This window comes from Pinus tabuliformis, chromosome J (assembly GCF_031772625.1).
Source record: "Pinus tabuliformis cultivar Carrire ecotype Pingquan chromosome J, CPIR1, whole genome shotgun sequence".
Taxonomy (NCBI): domain Eukaryota; kingdom Viridiplantae; phylum Streptophyta; class Pinopsida; order Pinales; family Pinaceae; genus Pinus; species Pinus tabuliformis.
In genome coordinates, this window is record NC_142295.1 from 887,931,991 (window position 1) to 887,946,182 (window position 14,192).

The following is a 14,192-nucleotide window of genomic DNA, read 5'->3' on the forward strand; positions in this document are numbered from 1 at the left end:
TCTTATTTACAGTATACATATTAAGGAACTACAAAATTAAACATTATTTGGCGTGACGGTTATTCTTCATAATGAATTTTATTCATCTTCGCCTTTAATAAGGCTTACAAATATTTTTGTTTATTTTGATCATACTGATTAGATTGATTAATATTTATTATTTAAATTAGCTAAAAGAAAAAAAAAAAAAAATAGATTATTTTTTATTAAATATTTAAATAAATTAAAAAATTAATAAAACATCTCAATATATTAAAAACTTTATTTGATCTTATGAAAAAGTTTAATGTCATATTTGCCTAAATAATGTAACTAAAATAATAATAATTTTTTTTTTAATAATACCTCATTACCTATTTACTTATATGTTCCTTGAGTGGAGAAGAATAGTGTTTGTTTATGTGTGATATGTACTTATAAGTTCCTTGCGTGGAGAAAACTATTGTTTGTTTATGTGTGGTCTCAGATCGTAATGTGGTGTGCCTACAATACCAACTCCCCTTATTTTTTTTTTAATTCAATATCTTACAATACGTGAAGCTTAATGTATTATTTTTTTTTGTACAACGTATCAGGTATTGTATTTCTAAATATTGATGCCTCTTTTTATTTAGATGGAAGAAAAAGTGTTCTTGACGTTTTATTTAGATGGAAGAAAAAGTCGTTGCATGAAAGAAGGATTTTCTAGATAAATGTAGATGAAGAGTTATACAAGTGCTATCTCAAATTAACTTCGTTGTGAATTTAATATATTTCCTTATCCAAAATAATAAGCATATTGAAAAAAATTCTATAATTTTTAAAATAACACAACCATTATGATTTTAAGATATTGTAATGAATTATTATAATTTTTTATTTAAATTGATATAAATTAATGTCAAAATTTTTAATTATATACCATAGGATTTTGTTATTATTTAAAAATAAAAAATATATCCTTAAATTTTTTAATTATTTTATTTAAATAAATATTATTTTAATATTATAATTAAAAATTACATATACATATATATATTAATTGAATTTAACTTTCACAATACATATCTAGATCTCACCATCTAACCTGCTGATAATTAGTTACAACCAAAATTCCCTTGTTCTGAAAATCAGTTGGTTAAGTTGTAACCATGATTGCCAACTATTCAGTTTCAGTCCGGATGCATAATAGCAATCCTGTTAATGACTACAAAGGGAGATAGAGATGGGCTTATAAGCTTAACTAAGCTCTGGAATGCCCTCTAACGATGGTCTCCATCCACCGCCGCTGCCTCTTCTTGTGGCACCATAATCTTCTTTAGCCACCTTCATGTGAAGCTGAAGCAACAGTATTGATTTCTCTCCTATACGACGAATCGAAAGAAAGGCTTCCAGTTCTCGTTTCGAGAGGACCATCTTAACCCTCATAGTACTGCTGCCATCCTGGGCAGACTTAACTGAAAATTCCTTTGGGTCATAAACTCTGCAGAGACCCTTCTAGATCAATGAGATAGCATATAGTTACCCCCATTAATGAATGCTAAATACATAGAGAATTCATCGACAGGTCCGCGAATGGCATCTCTAATAGCCCAAGATCTCTAATAACTAGAGTTGAGATTTGTAAACACCCGCAACATAGACCAAGTTTTTCTTTATGGAAAAAACTAGAACTGTTCATAAACTTGGTCTGAAATCTTGAATTATGCCATTCACTTTGTTTCTCATTCCAAATCGTGCTTAATTTCTCATTACAATTTTCAGAAATTTGATCTGAAATCTTGGTCTACAATTTTGATGTCATCACATTATAATTTGAAATTATTTGTCATTTCAAAGTTCATGATAAATTTTCCTGGCGTGAATATTGTTCACTTTCTCATATAATTTTGTGATGTTTGCGAAGGCCAGCGTTGATTTGCCCATCTCATATAAGTTTAACATTTCCTGATCTTCATGTTGTCATGAGTAATGTGTATTTGCTAAAACGTTCTATAAAATGAATTTGAATATATATATAATATCGAAATCATCTTATCAACCAATCAGGGTGATGAAAAATAACAACCTATCATGCAATTACAATATTGATAGGATGATAGCGTGTCACACCTCCATTAACCATAATAATTAATTGCGACCTTTGTAACTACATTGGAAGTATTCGCTCTCTTGATATGCACCCTTGTTAGTAACACATCCAACATCAATATATAACCTAATCAGCTTCATTAGAAAAGCAAACGCATATCACCCTTGTTAGTAACACATCCAACATCAATATATAACCTAATCTGCTTCATTAGAAAAGCAAACGCAGAAAACAATAGGCAGCCAAATCTAGATCTATGTGCGTATTGTTGTTTGATCGAAACTAGAAATATACGATCAGAATACACATAGAATTTAACATAGAACTTGTAATTAGTAATTCCATTACATGTTGCAAAGGAAACATCATAAGGCAGTAACATAGGAAACAATAAAATAGAAGAAGAAAATTTCCCATAAAGTTATTTAAGTTTGTGTGGAGTTGCAAACTATTGATCATTGACCCCAAAAGCATACTCTATACATGGCAAAGGGAGTTTAAAAAGTAGAATGTTATCATTCATGTTTATATAATGAGTCCATTAAGAGATTTCACAATTAAGAGACTTCATAATAAGGGTATAACACCTAAAATTCTAACTATTCAACATATATATATATATATAAACTTACGAATGGCGACTTATTATTAATGGTACCATAGCATAATACATTAATACACTATAATGTAACATTGAATCACAGTACCATGCCAATAAAGGGCTCAAATTACAACTATTTGATTAATATTATCATACTCATTATAATACCTAACCTGATAGGTTTGTACAAGATTGTATTACATGGTTGATTTCCAGGATCTCACATCGTGTTGTGTTGACCCTCCACAGCCTTATCCAGTCGGTCCATGCTTCAATGGCCGCCAGTTGTCAAGACTCGCTCTTATCATTTGCCATTTTTTGCTCGGAGTATAGTGCAAGAAAGGCGACGACTTCGATGCTTTGTCGAACTTCGAGGTTAAGCCCTTACGACTTGGTGCTTGTTTGGTTTGTCAGATCATTTTGCTGGGTATGGCTCTGGAAGCTGCGTTCTGGTCTCTGTGATGAGGTTCCTCTGCAACCCGTCTTCTCCCATCTGCTATGCAATGTGAACAGCTTGTCGAGCATTCCTACTTGCGGATAGGCTTGCATTTGGGCTGCATATTTCCATTTCGAAATCATTTGCTCTTATTAGGTAAATCCTTATTCTGAGTTTGAACTTGAGGGTTTATCTTCGCTCTTCATTCCAAGCTAAATCTTGCCTCACTGGTTTACACATTCTCACATTGGTAGGGTATTAATGTTCACTTGGCTTTTGTAGGTGTCACCTCTGCAATGGTGTCTGGAGCTTATGTCACAGAAAACCTCTATCATGCCTGCTCTCCCTCGGGTAAGTAATGAGGGTTTATCTCTTGCCTTTTAGTGCAAGTCTAGATATGAAACTATGTACCTTATTTTTCCTTTGATTAATAACTATATGAAAACCTTTAACCGTCGTGCTTACGGTGTAGGGTTTGTTCGAGCCGAGGATGGGCATGGTTACCAGACCCCTGCACAGCCTGGTTTCTTCCAATGCCAAACCTCTGGGTATGTAAACTTTTCCTTTAATGTTGCTGATCCTTCTTTCCCTCAATGAGGGTTTCGTTCTCTGAGTAGGGTTTTCCCTCATTTCGGTTACTGTTCATGTTTTGAGAAGTCATGCGCACAGGTTATGTTGTTTCTTGGTTACAGCTCCCTGAGCCACTTTCAATCGAGACATTTCGACATGTTGATGTCTGTAATTTCTGGGTTCTCATTTTGTAAACTATATCAGTGTGAATGAACCGATAGCATAACTATTTAACAGTTATTCTTTTGATATAATGATTAATCTATTATGAAGATTTCTCCTAATCTTTCTGTGAATAATTTTTCTCTATGAGTTTGGAACCTCGGTTCGATGCTTCAATTTGGTTATTCTACTTTCAGAACGTCATTCCTAGGCTTCCTTTTGAACAAATCCGAAAGTTATTTAATTTTTTGAAGTCTCAATTTATTTTTAAATAGAAGCCCTCTCTTTTGGGTTTTCTGCATCTGCGTTACAGTTAATGCATTTATGTATTTAACGTTCCAGAAGAGGGTTATGGTTTCTAATCTGTTTGAGTTTTCTTCGTTTAACCCTGAAGGTTATATTTCAACTGATTCAGGGTGAATATAGCCATATATATATGTATATGTCTCTTCCATGACAAATGCGTGGATAATTTTATGCGCATTCCATTCCTATGGTTATTGGTATGCCGAGTTGGTTTCACAATTAAAGTTGAATTTACCAATGATATAACTTATCTAGTTTGCTTGTCAATATTAATCCTGAATAAGTATGAATTATCATGTGTTTGTATTTTCCTTTCAAGTCATATACAGGAAGAAATATTATATCTCACATTCATTAGTTTTCATTCTTTTTTGTAATCACTCGACTACTATTTTTTAATATACTGTTGCATATTTGGTTTTGTTTTTCTTTTGAAAGACTCTATTCTAGGAATTGGATGCACAGTCCGACCCTTGCCCAGATTCTTGAATCTAGGCAGACAGACTAATGCATTTAGGAAGCATGGTACAAGTTCTATACATTTAGCCTACTCATACTGTAATATGTACATTCTCCTACAGCTTATTACTTGCACACCTAAATTAACTTCTATTTTCTTACATTCTTTTTCTAACTAACACAGAATTAAAGAAAACACAAAATCCAATATCATAATGTTTATTTCCTATTGCATATTATGGCCAGATTAGCATTTAATCGAAATAATCATAACATAATTAACCAATTTCACTTATCTGCCATTGCAATACTAAATTGCAATCAATGAACCTCTCCACCCTTCCAATGAGAACCTGGCAATCATGTCCAAGTATTCTCCCCCCAAGCTCCTCTTTTCCCAACAATCAATTATCTTTAATGTAGCAGTTTCTATTGCTTTGGCCTCAAGACTCCAGGTCTAGCCAGCAATGGTTTCTACTTCCTCCTGGGAAGTCTCTTCAAGATTTGTTCCCACTGAAACCTCTTTCAGCTCAAGGAATTTCTTTCTTTTCTTTTCCAGAAAAATCCATCCCCCTCCCTCCTTCTCCCTTCCCTTATGTAAGAGAAGAGCATAGGAGGGGTAATTGTTTCTTTAATTTATAATTGATAACTGATAACTATTGGGTAAAAGAGAGTTACTGAGGTTCATCAGTAATTCTTTTTAAAATTCCCATGGAACCGTATCACATTTTCCATAACTATTTATTTTATTAAATTAAACTATTGTTATTACTGAATCCATTTATTGTCCATTTCTCAAAAGTAAAAACAAGAGTTCTTTTTCTCACTGTAAAATAAAAACATGAAAGTAAAAGTAATTTAAAGTCCTGGGTGTCACAAAGGTAGTCCCCTCTTAGAGGATCTATAACGTGCGTGTCATGTAAATCACAGAGACAGGAATGTAATATTTACAACATATAGATTCTACATGAGTGGGATAAGAAGGGAAGTGTATTTATACTAAGCTACTCTTTGTTTTACACTTTCACCCATGAAGTAAATGTCAAAATGTCTAAAGAGACAAAGCAGATAGGAAGGCACATTAGAAAGAGTCGAGGTGTTTTAAGCCTTGATGAAGGCCACATTCCTCGGTCACAAGTCAAAGATTTAGAATATATTAATGAGAGTGAACACAAGGCTTTGAACTCTACTATATGAATATAGAGAAACACTCCTTTAGTCCACTTTGTGACTTTTGATCGAGATAAAGCATAGGTGTATAATGTATTAATGAAGACAAATCAATGTCAAGACAAATAAAATTGGTGTTCTTTGTACATTTTCTATGTTCTTCTAAACACATGCGCAAATGAAATACCACTTGTTTTTGGTATTGTTGTATAAATGTTAGGTTTTTCCCATCCCTGCCTTGCATGAGGAACTGATCACAAACCAAATATAAATGTCATTTTTTGCTAAATTTATTCATTCAGCCTAAACTGTCCATTTAGCTCCTCTGGTAAAATTCATGCATCTTCCAGAGCTTTCTAAATGCACATTGAAACTCCAAGTCCATTAGAGTGTGGATAGGTCATGTGGAAAGCATCACAAGTGACAGCCCCACCAAGGTACTCAACTACTATGGGAGCTCCTCGCTTTATTACATGTTCAAGACTTTCCATAACCTAGTTTTGGAGAAAAGCCCATGTTCTTATAATGTGAATTGTTCAAAGTCTGAACTAATATTTTAAATATCATTTGTATCTAAATCAGACCCAATTTTTCCATAAAAAATGACATTTGAAAATTTTATTTCATAAAATGGTCTATGCCACGAAGATAGTCCCTTGAAATTGAAATCATTGGTAAAATTTGTATCCTAACATGCTAGATCATTCAGATTAGTCAATGGAATTGATGACCAGGGTCGTAGTTCATTGCAAATTTGAGCCTACATTATCATTAGTATTTCTTATCTTATACTCTATGAAAACAGTAACATAGAAGAAAAATACATGGTTGTTGAGTTCATTGGTCTATACCTGTGACTTAGCAAATGCTAACAATTCTGATGGATTTACTTGTACACCTTGAGATAGTTTAGAGAGAGCTTACAATGTTCTTTCTAATTTGTATATACAATCTTTCTATATTCTCGATTCTTCACTAGTTCCATCTAAGACTAATAAACAAAATTCAAGCCAGTTTTCCTGAAGTTGGTAGATTGCGTTGCAATATTTACATAACATTGCCATTTACATTGGAAACATAGAATGCATATACTATTGCACTCCTCTACTATGACATAATTTTTTCCTCTACTTGCTCCACAAATTTGACCCTTTCAGTTGTGTAAGGAAACTTTGGTGGGTCACTGAATTCTATGCCAATACACTCATATAATTGTAGCAACATGTAATGATGCATTGACTACTAATAGCCAACATTCTACTATTGATTAGGAAAATTTTGAGTCCATTTCCAAAGAGCATATGATGTCCCACTTCACTCTCCATATGCCATGGGATTTTGGAAATCTTCCTTTTTTCCAGTGGTAATATTATACAAGTAATCGAGGACAGCCACATAAAATATTATTAGATATCATCTTATAGATCAAAATGACAAGAAGGATGGAAGGTGGTGCCTTTCCGGGCAGTAGGGTATCTAAAAGGTAGTCTATAGCCTCGTTCCTTATGTAGTGCCTTGCTTCACTATATTATTTCATGTTTCATCATTTTAAAAGGCAAATTAGAATTTCGATAAGGAGATTCATCATTCAATAATAATTCATTCTTGTCCTCCATGCTTCTCTCCTCTTTTTTTTTTTTATCTCCAATCGCTTCCTTCCTGATTTGAGACATTTTTTCTCTTAATTGTCTTAATTCTACTTCTTGTTCTATCACCCTTATCTTGAAATTGTGAAATTAACTATTCACTTTTTTTTAGTTAGCTTCCACATTATTATTCCCTTCTCAAGGTTATTCTTACCAAGACATTGTAATTGCTTGCGAGTAGAAGATAAATAATCAGATTAGAATATGAGCAGGAATAAGGCACTTGTCACAACATGTATATTGTTCCATTTCTTCCAGTACAACAATCCACATGAATACAAAGAAACACTCCTTTAGTCCACTTTGTTCTTTGTTATCAAGGTAGATCATAGGTGTATAATGTATTCGTGAAAACAGAGCAATGTTAAGACAAACAAAGTCGATGTTCTTTGTACATTTTCTCCATTCTTTGGAACACATGCACACATGTAATACCCATCATTTTGTTGGTATTGTTGCAAAACTGCTAGGTTTTGCCCACCCCTACCTTGCATGAGGAACTGATAACAAACCATATATAAATGTTAATTGTCTGCTAAATTTAGCATGCAACCCAAACTATCCATTTATCTCTCGTAAAATTCCATTCGTTTTAATACTATAAGTATCCTTAAAACCTTATTGATAGCATTAATCTCTACTAGATCTCCTATTTGGGTTGAGGTTGCATGTAGGGAAAATTTTAAGAACCACCCTAAATTTATAGTTATAATAAATGGGGGAATCCCCATGATACATAGGAAAGATTATATCAATAATATAATATGTATATATAAGTTTTTTGGCGAATGTCTCACCAGATTATATTATCTTGTAAAGTCATGGTGAATCTTTCACTGAATTATAAAATCTTGTAAGATCTTGGGAAATCTTTCATTGAATAATAAAACATTGTGAAGTCTTGGTGAATGTTTTGTTAGAGTATGAAACCATATATGATAATAGGAAAACATATTCATTAAATTGTAATATACTAACATACATGTTTGGAAAAAAGAAACATATTTTTCTCTTCCTACAAACAATGTTGCAAGTTTTAGTGGTTGTGTTTGTCAAGGTTCTTACTGTACACTGTTTCATTTCTTTCTATTAGTTTTGATAATATTCCAGAACAAAGTTCTTGTAGGTGTTGATCTTGACCAATATTTTTTTCAAGGTAGGAGAGATTAATCTTTTCTCTACCACTTTTGTCAAGCTATCAAATTTTTTTCTTATTCCATAAACTCCACCTGTGAAATAAAAAAAACACGTCAAGTTTGTTTACCCCAACCTCCAACAAGTAGCAAGCCCCAACTATATAATATAAGAAAGTAGTAGGTATCCCAAAGAACTGAAGGGATCTAATGGAAAGAAGTGATGCCTTCCAATCAATATATAAATATATAAATGTAGATTTATTATTATTTTAATTGAAAATCTTCAATTAAATAATAAAATTTAATTATGTCTCTCCCAATCTAAATTGCTTATTAGCATAATTCACTACCTTCATATGTCTTGGATTTTTTAACAGCATTGTAACATGTGGATTAATTTCCTTTTTGGTGCACAATCTCTGCCTTTTAGGACAATATGGTGCAGTGGCCCAACCCCTATAGATCATTATGACAAGCTAATAATAATAAAGAAGATGAAAGGTTGTACAAACCAACATATTTTTCAAACAACTAATCCAACATCAATACCTTAACTTTTTCATGAAGATATCATATTGAGAAAGTTTGAAAAATGGTGGGAAATTTGGGCAGCAACTATTTCTCTTCTAGGAGGGTGATGCAGGAAGAATGATAATATTTCATTGTTTTGAATTTTTTTGTTAAATAAGAAAAGCCAATAATAATGGAGATATTGGTATTTTTTTACTAAATTTTTTGAAGTGTTTAAATGTAGCTTAACCATTTACCCTAAGATGTTTTTTACAATATAATTTCCTAAGTCTATTTAATATCTTCATTATGATAAAAACCAACCTATATCCATCATAACTCCACATCTACCATGCTTAGAGGGATGAAATCTATTTATCCCTCTACGCACTTGGTAGACCCAGAATTAAGATGGATCGAAGATGATAGAATTTCCCCTTTAAATAGTCTATTCTCACTGAATACCATGGTATTACCATGGGTTATCATAAACTTGGAGCTTAAAAGCTACTATTACTAATTTATAAAAACTAATAAAATTAATAATTTATTTTATTTTATTTTATTTTTTATTTTAACCAAGTTAAAATGTTTAAGTGATATTAAATTACAGGATCCATTTTTACTCTTGATCTACAAAGCCCCGATGGATCAAATATTTTTTCACTCTATACTAGTTTGTATATCATGATACTTGATCCCTCTGGGCACTTAGTAGATCCACAGTAAAGATGGATTTATGCTGGTTTAAATCCCCCTTTAAACAGGCTACATTCGAAGTGAATACCATGGGTCAATACCATGTGCCATCTTTATTTTTAATTAATACTAATATTAGGGTTAATAATGTTTTTGTGCATGGTATTAATAATAATTTGGTCCATGGTATTTGGCCCATAGCTTTCACCTAAATATAACGCCTTTTTTAAGTGTTCTTAAATATAAGGTGACTTATGGAGTAAATATAAAAAAATATTTTATTTATTTACCATATCTCGTTTATTTATATTTTATTAATTTACCATACCTCTTTTATAAATATGGTGTTTGGCCCATAGGATTCACTTAAATAAAACCTCATTTTTTGACCTTCTTAAATAGAAAGAGGGTTATGGACTAAATATAAAAAGAGGTTTTATTTATTTACGATACCTCTCGTTTATTTATATTTTTATTTATTCACCATACCTTTGGAGTAAGTATAAAAAAAGGTTTTATTTATTTACCATACCTCCACTTTATTTATATTTTTATTTATTTACGCCCTTGCGTGTTCATAAATATAAGGTGGCTTATGGAGTAAATATAAAAAGAAATATTACTCATTTACCATACCTATTTATATTTTTATTAATTTACCATAACTCTTTTATAAATATGGTATTTGGCCTATACGATTCACTTAAATAAACCTCTTTTTTGAGCATTCTTAAATAGAAAGGGGTTTATAGACTAAATATAAAAGGAGGATTTATTTATTTACCATACCTCTGGTTTATTTATATTTTTATTTATTTACCATACCTTTGGAGTAAGTATAAAAATAGGTTTTATTTATTTACCATACCTCCACCTTATTTATATTTTTATTTATTGGGACCAAATACAACTTCCCAAACTAGAAAATGGACGATTACAAATGAATTTAACTTTGCAAAGTAGAAAATCGGACAATTGCAATGGAACATAACCTCCCAAACTGAGCAAATCGGGTCAAATGAGTCTTTTCATAGTTTATCCGCCCCTTTTTTTGGGGGCTAAAATGAAAAAAAAATATTTCTTAAATAAAAGTTGCACTAAATATATGAAATGGGTGTTATATAAAAATTTCACCCCTCTAAAATGAGAAACCCCTTAAATTTCACCCTTGGGCTAAAATTCGTCCCTAGAATTTACGATGGTTGCATGTGCATTAATATAGCTGACCTGCATTGTTATTGAGGATACAATAATTGGTAATTAAGCATTTATAAGTTTCAATAAAATATCAAAATTGTAGTAATTCTACAACGTTCATAATCCTTTATTAAAAAATCAAAAGAATTGACTTCCTCTGGTAAAATTCCTGTATCTACCAGTGCTTTCTGAATGCACATTGAAACTCCAAGTCCATCAAAGTGTGGATCTATAATGTGGAAAGCATCACAAGTGAAAATTCAGCTTACGTTGGGATTTTGATTAAATTCTCAAGAGTTTGAGGGGTCATGGCTTTAAATGTTGACCTAGTTTTTGAAATCTTAAAGTGGGTGGATGGGGCAACATTTTCCAATGCAGAGTGTGCGTCCTATGTATTTTATGCTCTGCAACAAAAGTAGAGCACAGTTGGGAGGAACTATGCTTGTCACTATTGCCTTCCACTAGAAATTAAACCCTCTGTTTGTAAACATAATCGGTGGAAAACAATTTGCGTGTAACTCCTACTTGTTCGAGAGGGCTTTGGATTAGGTTTTGGCTTTTGAGGTAGATCAAGAGTTGGAGTAGGGGATCTTGAACCTGATCCAGCCTTAGGAATAACCACTGCAAGAAGCAACCATTAGAACACGACCAACAACATCATCACTAAAACAAGCTAAAGCCAAATTAATTACATATATAAGAGAAGGCTATTTGGAAGACTCTGGTCATTTCTAGCGATTCCCCCTAAAGTGTGACCAAAGATCGCACCATAGGACTACTATTGTAGGTTTTGTACACTGATAATTATCTCTTGCATCTAAGAAATTAACATTTAATAAAGCTTACAAATATTTTTGTTTATTTTGATATACTTATTAAATTTATTAATCTTTATTATTTGAATTTGTCAAAATATATATATATATATATATATATATAATTCTTTATTAAATATTTGAATAAATTAAAAAAAAATTAAGCATCTCAATATATTAAAAAAATGATTTGAAATTACGAGAAAGTTTAATGTCATATATATTTTCCTAAATAATGTAATTAAAATAATAATAATTTTTTTTAATAATACCTCATTACCTATGTACTTATATGTTTCTTGCGTGGAGAAAAATATTGTTTGTTTATGTGTGATATGTCCTTATAAGTTATATGTTCCTTGCATGGAGAAAAATATGGTTTGTTTTTGTGTGATATGTACTTATAAGTTATATGTTCCTTGCGTGGAGAAAAATATTATTTGTTTAAGTGTGAGCTCAGATCATAATGTGGTATGCCTACACTACCAACTCCCCTTATTTTTTTTTAATTCAATATCTTACAATAAGTGAAGCTTAATGTATTATTCTTTTGTGCAACGTATTAGGTGTTGTATTTCTAAATATTGATGTCTCTTTTTAATTATACGGAAGAAAAAGTGGTGGCATGAAAGAGGGATTTTCTAGAAAAATGTAGATAAAGAGTTATACAAGTGATATCTCAAATTAATTTCGTTGTGAATTTAACATATTTCCTTATTGATGAATTAAGATATTAGATGATAGTTTGTGATTATATCCAAAATAATAAACATGTTGAAAAAAAATTTGTAATTTTTAAAATAACACTAAACCATTCTAATTTTAATGAATTATTATAATTTTATATTTAATTTGATTAACTTATTATGATTTAATGAATTATTATAATTTTATATTTAAATTGATATAAATTAATGTCAAAATTTTTAATTATTTATATAAGACTGTGTTATTATTTGAAAGTAAAAAATATATCTTAAAATTTTTTTATTATTTAATTTAAATAATCACTCTGGTTATTATTTAAAAATAAAAAATATATCTTTAAATTTTTTAATTATTTTGTACGGAGGGGATACTTGGAGTGAAATCCTTGCACTCGAAAGTGTTAGAGTAAGGATAAAAAACCCTGATGATGGATCCCATTTGGGATTTGAAACGTTGGTGTAAAAATTCTCTTACTGTGGATTCTCCGGTCAAAGATTCAAAAAGCACAAACCACAGATCTCTGAAATCCAATATCTTATCCCTGTACGGAGGGGATACTTGGAGTGAAATCCTTGCACTCGAAAGTGTTAGAGTAAGGATAAAAAACCCTGATGATGGATCCCATTTGCGATTTGAAATGTTGGTGTAAAAATTCTCTTACTGTGGATTCTCCGGTCAAAGATTCAAAAAGCACAAACCACAGATCTCTGAAATCCAATATCTTATCCCTGTACGGAGGGGATACTTGGAGTGAAATCCTTGCACTCGAAAGTGTTAGAGTAAGGATAAAAAACCCTGATGATGGATCCCATTTGGGATTTGAAACGTTGGTGTAAAAATTCTCTTACTGTGGATTCTCCGGTCAAAGATTCAAAAAGCACAAACCACAGATCTCTGAAATCCAATATCTTATCCTTGTACGGAGGGGATACTTGGAGTGAAATCCTTGCACTCGAAAGTGTTAGAGTAAGGATAAAAAACACTCATGATGGATCCCATTTGGGATTTGAAACGTTGGTGTAAAAATTCTCTTACTGTGGATTCTCCGGTCAAATATTCAAAAAGCACAAACCACAGATCTCTGAAATCCAATATCTTATCCCTGTATGAAGGGGATACTTGGAGTGAAATCCTTGCACTCAAAAGTGTTAGAGTAAGGATAAAAAACCCTGATGATGGATCCCATTTGGGATTTGAAACGTTGGTGTAAAAATTCTCTTACTGTGGATTCTCCAGTCAAAGATTCAAAAAGCACAAACCACAGATCTCTGAAATCCAATATCTTATCCCTGTACGGAGGGGATACTTGGAGTGAAATCCTTGCACTCGAAAGTGTTAGAGTAAGGATAAAAAACCCTGATGATGGATCCCATTTGGGATTTGAAACGTTGGTGTAAAAATTCTCTTACTGTGGATTCTCCGGTCAAAGATTCAAAAAGCACAAACCACAGATCTCTGAAATCCAATATCTTATCCCTGTATGGAGGGGATACTTGGAGTGAAATCCTTGCACTCGAAAGTGTTAGAGTAAGGATAAAAAACCCTGATGATGGATCCCATTTGGGATTTGAAACGTTGGTGTAAAAATTCTCTTATTGTGGATTCTCCGGTCAAAGATTCAAAAAGCACAAACCACAGATCTCTGAAATCCAATATCTTATCCCTGTAAGGAGGGGATACTTGGAGTGAAATCCTTGCACTCAAAA